Here is a 6,146-nt window from a genome sequence, read left to right on the forward strand (position 1 = left end):
ATATTGCCAACAGCCGAGATCATCTGGAGTCAAGTTTTCATCCGACACTTTCCCCTCAATTCTGAGGGCTCTCGAGCCGCCTGGTGAAGGGCTTTACCAGAAGACATGTCTTGGAGTGAAAAGGGCAACGGAACGTGAATTAGTTGTTCTAGATAAAAGGGCAAAAATAAAGAGTGGAGGGTACTTGACAGTAATGGCTTGTGTGAGCTCCTGGGGGACACCGGGCCTGAGAGGGAACGAGAGCTCCTCAGAGAGAAAGCTGCTCTGAGAGAGATGAGGCGTTTTAATGTGAAGCCAAACGACTGAGATCTTCCCTGGAACAACTAGAACAGAGCTGCCTGCTGGACAAAGTCTTTCTCCTGTCTGGATGTTTTCATTTGTTTTGCCAGACCAGTTTTACCTTCAGCACCATGTTGATATTGTAGCAGGATAGAGACGTTCACGTTATACCGAAACACAACAGGCCTTTACAATTCAATAGCAACATAAATACAAGAGACAGCAATATGACTTGGTGGCAACATTTAACAAGCCTGTTGTTTATTTTATTTTAGGGATTGTCTTCATTTCAATGAGCACATAGGAAACAAGATGCTTTCGAGATTTGTGTAAATTATAAACATAAAAAAATTGGCTACAGGTTTTACAATTGGTCATCCTATAAACTAAAAGATCAATTAATATTTTTAATAGAATAATATTGAGGACAATTCTATTGAACTTTTGCACCAAAGTGGCTATTTCCCTTTTTCCATTTCAGCAGCGAGAGAAAGAGAGAGAGAGAGAGAGAGAGAGAGAGAGAGAGAGAGAGAGAGAGAGAGAGAGAGAGAGAGAGAGAGAGGGAGAGAGAGAAGTGTTTTTTAACAGGCAGACCAAATCATTCATCCGTAGCGAATTCAAACACACAGAGGAGCGGATGGTAAATTAACAGCGCTGCTTTCTACATAGAGACCAAATAAAAGTGTAATCAGCGACGCGTTGCTTTTCATTAAGCGGGTTTGACAGGAGCATATTCCGCTTCGACACCGGAGCAGGACCCAGGAAATAAACTACTGTCAGACCCAGAGTCATAAGATAATTCCTTAAGCTCCATTAACAACTCTTAGCCGCAGGAAACGGGCTCCCAGAAAACATCTCCAAATCTAAAAGCTTTATCGACCTGCAGCCCTCTGCTGATGGTTCGGGGAGGGTTTTTTCAACTTAAGGGACGTCGCCGTCCAGCAGAGGTAATAGACTTTGACACAACACATTAACTGGGAAATAAGACGGAGGAGAATAGCAGCCGCAGTTAAACGACACTTAAACGTTACCGATTAGAGCTTTAAAACTTAAATAAGATGTAAGCCCAAGGTGCCTCTAGACCACATTATAATCAAAAGCTTATGATCGAATATAGAAATGATTAGGGACGAATAAGAGCAGACATATACCACAGGTCTATCTAACGTCTGACGTATGCAAGTAAGCAAACGGTCCTTTTAGAACAATTATATTGTGGATGTTTGAAATAATGTATTTCTTATCTATCGTGTAATTACAGTTGAGACCACAACGTCAAGGATAATTTGTAGACAACATAAATTATGGACCAGGAGATTTATTCACTTCATTTGAGGATCAACTGATTCCCTGACGCTGCGGTGAATAACTCAAACAAATACGACCCGTCTGTTTATTATAGCTGTATAATATGCTGTATGTGTATGAATATAGTAAAACAACTATATATACAGATTAATGATGAAAATGTTTCCAAATATTCTCAGGCATCAGGACATTTTGTCCAGAAGTGTTTGTGCCAACACCCTGCCTCCCCAGAGACCACATATCACATGAATACAGTCATAAATATATTTACACATCATTACGCTCCCACTAATTTGTGGCTACTTTAATTGACCTTTTAATCTATTAATTAGATTTTCCGGAATTAAATCTACAAAAAGGGGTTTGAGAAAATATTTAATGAAGAGGAAGACTGCGATACGTTATTGTTAAAATGAAACGTTTCTTTAGTCCAACCCCTCCAAAAGACACACATACCCAGAGAATCACAATGTCCCAAAGGTATATAATCAGAGCCCTAAAATATCATTTGAATGTTAGTGTGTCCTTGTAAGGTACAAGAACCAACACCAATCAATAAGAATATTTTTTAGGTCCAAGGTGGATAGAAGCACTATACACTCTAAAAATAGGGGTTCAAGCTTCTTCTAGCGCTGGTCCTCTGTAGCTCAGCTGGTAGAGCACCGCGCTTGTAACGCCAAGGTTGTGGGTTCGATCCCCGGGACCACCCATACACAAAAAAAATGTATGCACACATGACTGTAAGTCGCTTTGGATAAAAGCGTCTGCTAAATGGCATATTATTATTCTAAGATCCCCAAAGTTCTGTGAAGAACCTTAGGGTTCTTGGTACTGAAAATTGGCACCAAAGGGTTCTTCCAAGAACCCCATAGGTGGTGGGGTTAATCGAGGAACCTCCTTAGTTGGTGGCGGTTCTTACAGGAACCTAATGGCCCAACTGAAATATTTGGATTTCAATATGACAGGACAGCAGGTGCAGACACTTAACTGAAAAATGTAAAAATCTCCTCAATTTAAGGTAAGGTTTGTCCCTTATATGACATTTACATTTTAGTCATTTAGCAGACGCTCTAATCCAGAGCGATTTACAGTTAGTGAGTGCATACATTTTCATACTGGCCCCCCGTGGGAAACGAACCCACAACCCTGGCGTTGCAAGCACCATGCTCTACCAACTGAGATATTGTTTTATGATGATACCATCTATCTTTTCATATTTGTGCAAATCTTTCTAAAACAGAAAATGGACACAAGTCATTGGATATCCATCAACAAAGAGGTAAGAATATGTATGCTATAAGAATATGTTGAAGGCTATTGACTGAACTGCTCACTTTTGTGTCTGTGTCTGCAGGTATACAGACGAGGGGGCATACAAAGGTATGTCAATTGGTATTGGTATGTTATGCAGATCACATGTACCATCCTCCTCCCTTACCTCTGCAATGAATATCCCACAGGCCTCTACATTATGGACAAGATATGTGTATGAAAACCATTATCAAAACAGTTTTTTTCATTAATATTTACCACAAAAACCAAGGTATGAATACTGTCGTGTGTATGTTCTGTTAATCATCTGTATAATTAAAATGTGGTGGATTCACAGACTTCACCCTCCCTACACCTCTGATGAATATAACAGGAAACCTGTTTGATCACCATGCACTGCAAAATCATTCTGGCTATGGATACGGAGAACATCAACACATTAACATCAACACGCCAGAGGATATATCCATTGGACTTGGGGCTCTGCTGGGAGTTTACCTCATTTTTTGATATTTGATTCTGCTTTGCCACTAAAATCATAATAAACACTCACAACTAAAATATTGTGTTATTGTTATGCGTATTATTAGTATTAATAATAATAGGGGGGGGGATAGTTCAAAAATTAACCCCAAAAGGTTCTTCAAAAGGTTCTTCGAGGATCCATTAAAAGGGGTTCTTTGAAGAATTCATAGAGGTTCCCCCACAGTTTCAATTAGAAGAACCCCTAAAGGATCCTCCAGGAACCTTTTATTTTTAGAGTGTAGAAAGTGTTCATTCACATCTCTATTAAACAGCATTAGGACTTGTTATTGTGCTGTGATGAAACATCTAACATTTTAATTTAAATGTAATTTGCTCAGAATATGTTCAAATCTGCTTTAATAACAAACATCAACCCAACAGACATGGCAATAGATTTAGGGGTAGGGTTAGGGTTAGGGTTAGGGTTAGGGTTAGGGTTAGGGGTTAGGGTTAGGGTTAGCCCTAACCCAGACATGGCAATAGATTTAGGGTTAGGGTTAGGGTTAGGGGTTAGGGTTGGGGTTAGGGGTTAGGGTTAGGGTTAGGGTTAGGGTTAGGGTTAGGGGTTGGGGTTAGGGGTTAGGGGTTAGGGGTTAGGGTTAGGGGTTGGGGTTAGGGTTAGGGTTAGGGTTAGGGTTAGGGTTAGGGGTAGGGTTAGGGTTAGGGTTAGGGTTAGGGTTAGGGTTAGGGTTAGGGTTAGGGTTAGGGTTAGGGTTAGGGTTAGCCCTAACCCAGACATGGCAATAGAGCAGTAGATTTATGCACTTGTCAAAGTTCTCCTCTCTGGACTGTTAGAGAGACTGGGTCTGATTGGCTACAGGTTTAAAAGAGACAATAAAACTGCCTTTACCTTACTTTCCAAGAAGCTGCAAGAACTGTTGAAGGACAAAGGACTAATATTCACCTAGTCCACTTCCACCGTCCTCCATGGGTTGGTCAATATGCATTTACCTAGTCCACTTCCACCGTCCTCCATGGGGTTGGTCAATATTCATTTACCTAGTCCACTTCCACCGTCCTCCATGGGTTGGTCAATATGCATTTACCTAGTCCACTTCCACCGTCCTCCATGGGTTGGTCAATATTCATTTACCTAGTCCACTTCCACCGTCCTCCATGGGTTGGTCAATATGCATTTACCTAGTCCACTTCCACCGTCCTCCATGGGTTGGTCAATATTCATTTACCTAGTCCACTTCCACCGTCCTCCATGGGTTGGTCAATATGCATTTACCTAGTCCACTTCCACCGTCCTCCATGGGTTGGTCAATATGCATTTACCTAGTCCACTTCCACCGTCCTCCATGGGTTGGTCAATATGCATTTACCTAGTCCACTTCCACCGTCCTCCATGGGTTGGTCAATATGCATTTACCTAGTCCACTTCCACCGTCCTCCATGGGGTTGGTCAATATGCATTTACCTGGTCCACTTCCACCGTCCTCCATGGGGTTGGTCAATATGCATTTACCTAGTCCACTTCCACCGTCCTCCATGGGGTTGGTCAATATGCATTTACCTAGTCCACTTCCACCGTCCTCCATGGGTTGGTCAATATTTTCCTTATTTAGAGATGTAAGATGGTTATAGAGTGAACTGGAAAGATATATGAGCTGGTTATAGGGTTAGATATGAGCTGGTTATAGGGTTAGATATGAGCTGGTTATAGGGTTAGATATGAGCTGGTTATAGGGTTAGATATGAGCTGGTTATAGGGTTAGATATGAGCTGGTTATAGGGTTAGATATGAGCTGGTTATAGGGTTAGATATGAGCTGGTTATAGGGTTAGATATGAGCTGGTTATAGGGTTAGCTTTGAGCTGGTTATAGGGTTAGATATGAGCTGGTTATAAGGTTAGCTTTGAGCTGGTTATAGGGTTAGATATGAGCTGGTTATAGGGTTAGCTTTGAGCTGGTTATAGGGTTAGATATGAGCTGGTTATAGGGTTAGAGAGAGTTGGTCTGAAGAGAGAGACACCAGTCAACAGTCAGAGGAGACCAATATGTCCTCTGCAGACCGTAATAATAGCCTTTCAGACTATCAGCCCAGAGCCCATGCTGCAGACCCTGTTAATGTCCTATCAGCCCAGAGCCCATGCTGCAGACCCTGTTAATGTCCTATCAGACCAGAGCCCATGCTGCAGACCCTGTTAATGTCCTATCAGACCAGAGCCCATGCTGCAGACCCTGTTAATGTCCTATCAGACCAGAGCACATGCTGCAGACCCTGTTAATGTCCTATCAGACTATCAGCCCAGAGCCCATGCTGCAGACCCTGTTAATGTCCTATCAGCCTATCAGACCAGAGCCCATGCTGCAGACCCTGTTAATGTCCTATCAGACCAGAGCCCATGCTGCAGACCCTGTTAATGTCCTATCAGACCAGAGCCCATGCTGCAGACCCTGTTAATGTCCTATCAGACCAGAGCCCATGCTGCAGACCCTGTTAATGTCCTATCAGACCAGAGCCCATGCTGCAGACCCTGTTAATGTCCTATCAGACCAGAGCCCATGCTGCAGACCCTGTTAATGTCCTATCAGACCAGAGCCCATGCTGCAGACCCTGTTAATGTCCTATCAGCCCAGAGCCCATGCTGCAGACCCTGTTAATGTCCAATCAGACCAGAGCCCATGCTGCAGACCCTGTTAATGTCCTATCAGACCAGAGCCCATGCTGCAGACCCTGTTAATGTCCTATCAGACTATCAGCCCAGAGCCCATGCTGCAGACCCTGTTAATGTCCTATCAGACCAGAGCCCATG

The sequence above is a fragment of the Coregonus clupeaformis genome, unplaced genomic scaffold (genome assembly GCF_020615455.1).
Source record: "Coregonus clupeaformis isolate EN_2021a unplaced genomic scaffold, ASM2061545v1 scaf0636, whole genome shotgun sequence".
In the NCBI taxonomy this organism is placed as follows: domain Eukaryota; kingdom Metazoa; phylum Chordata; class Actinopteri; order Salmoniformes; family Salmonidae; genus Coregonus; species Coregonus clupeaformis.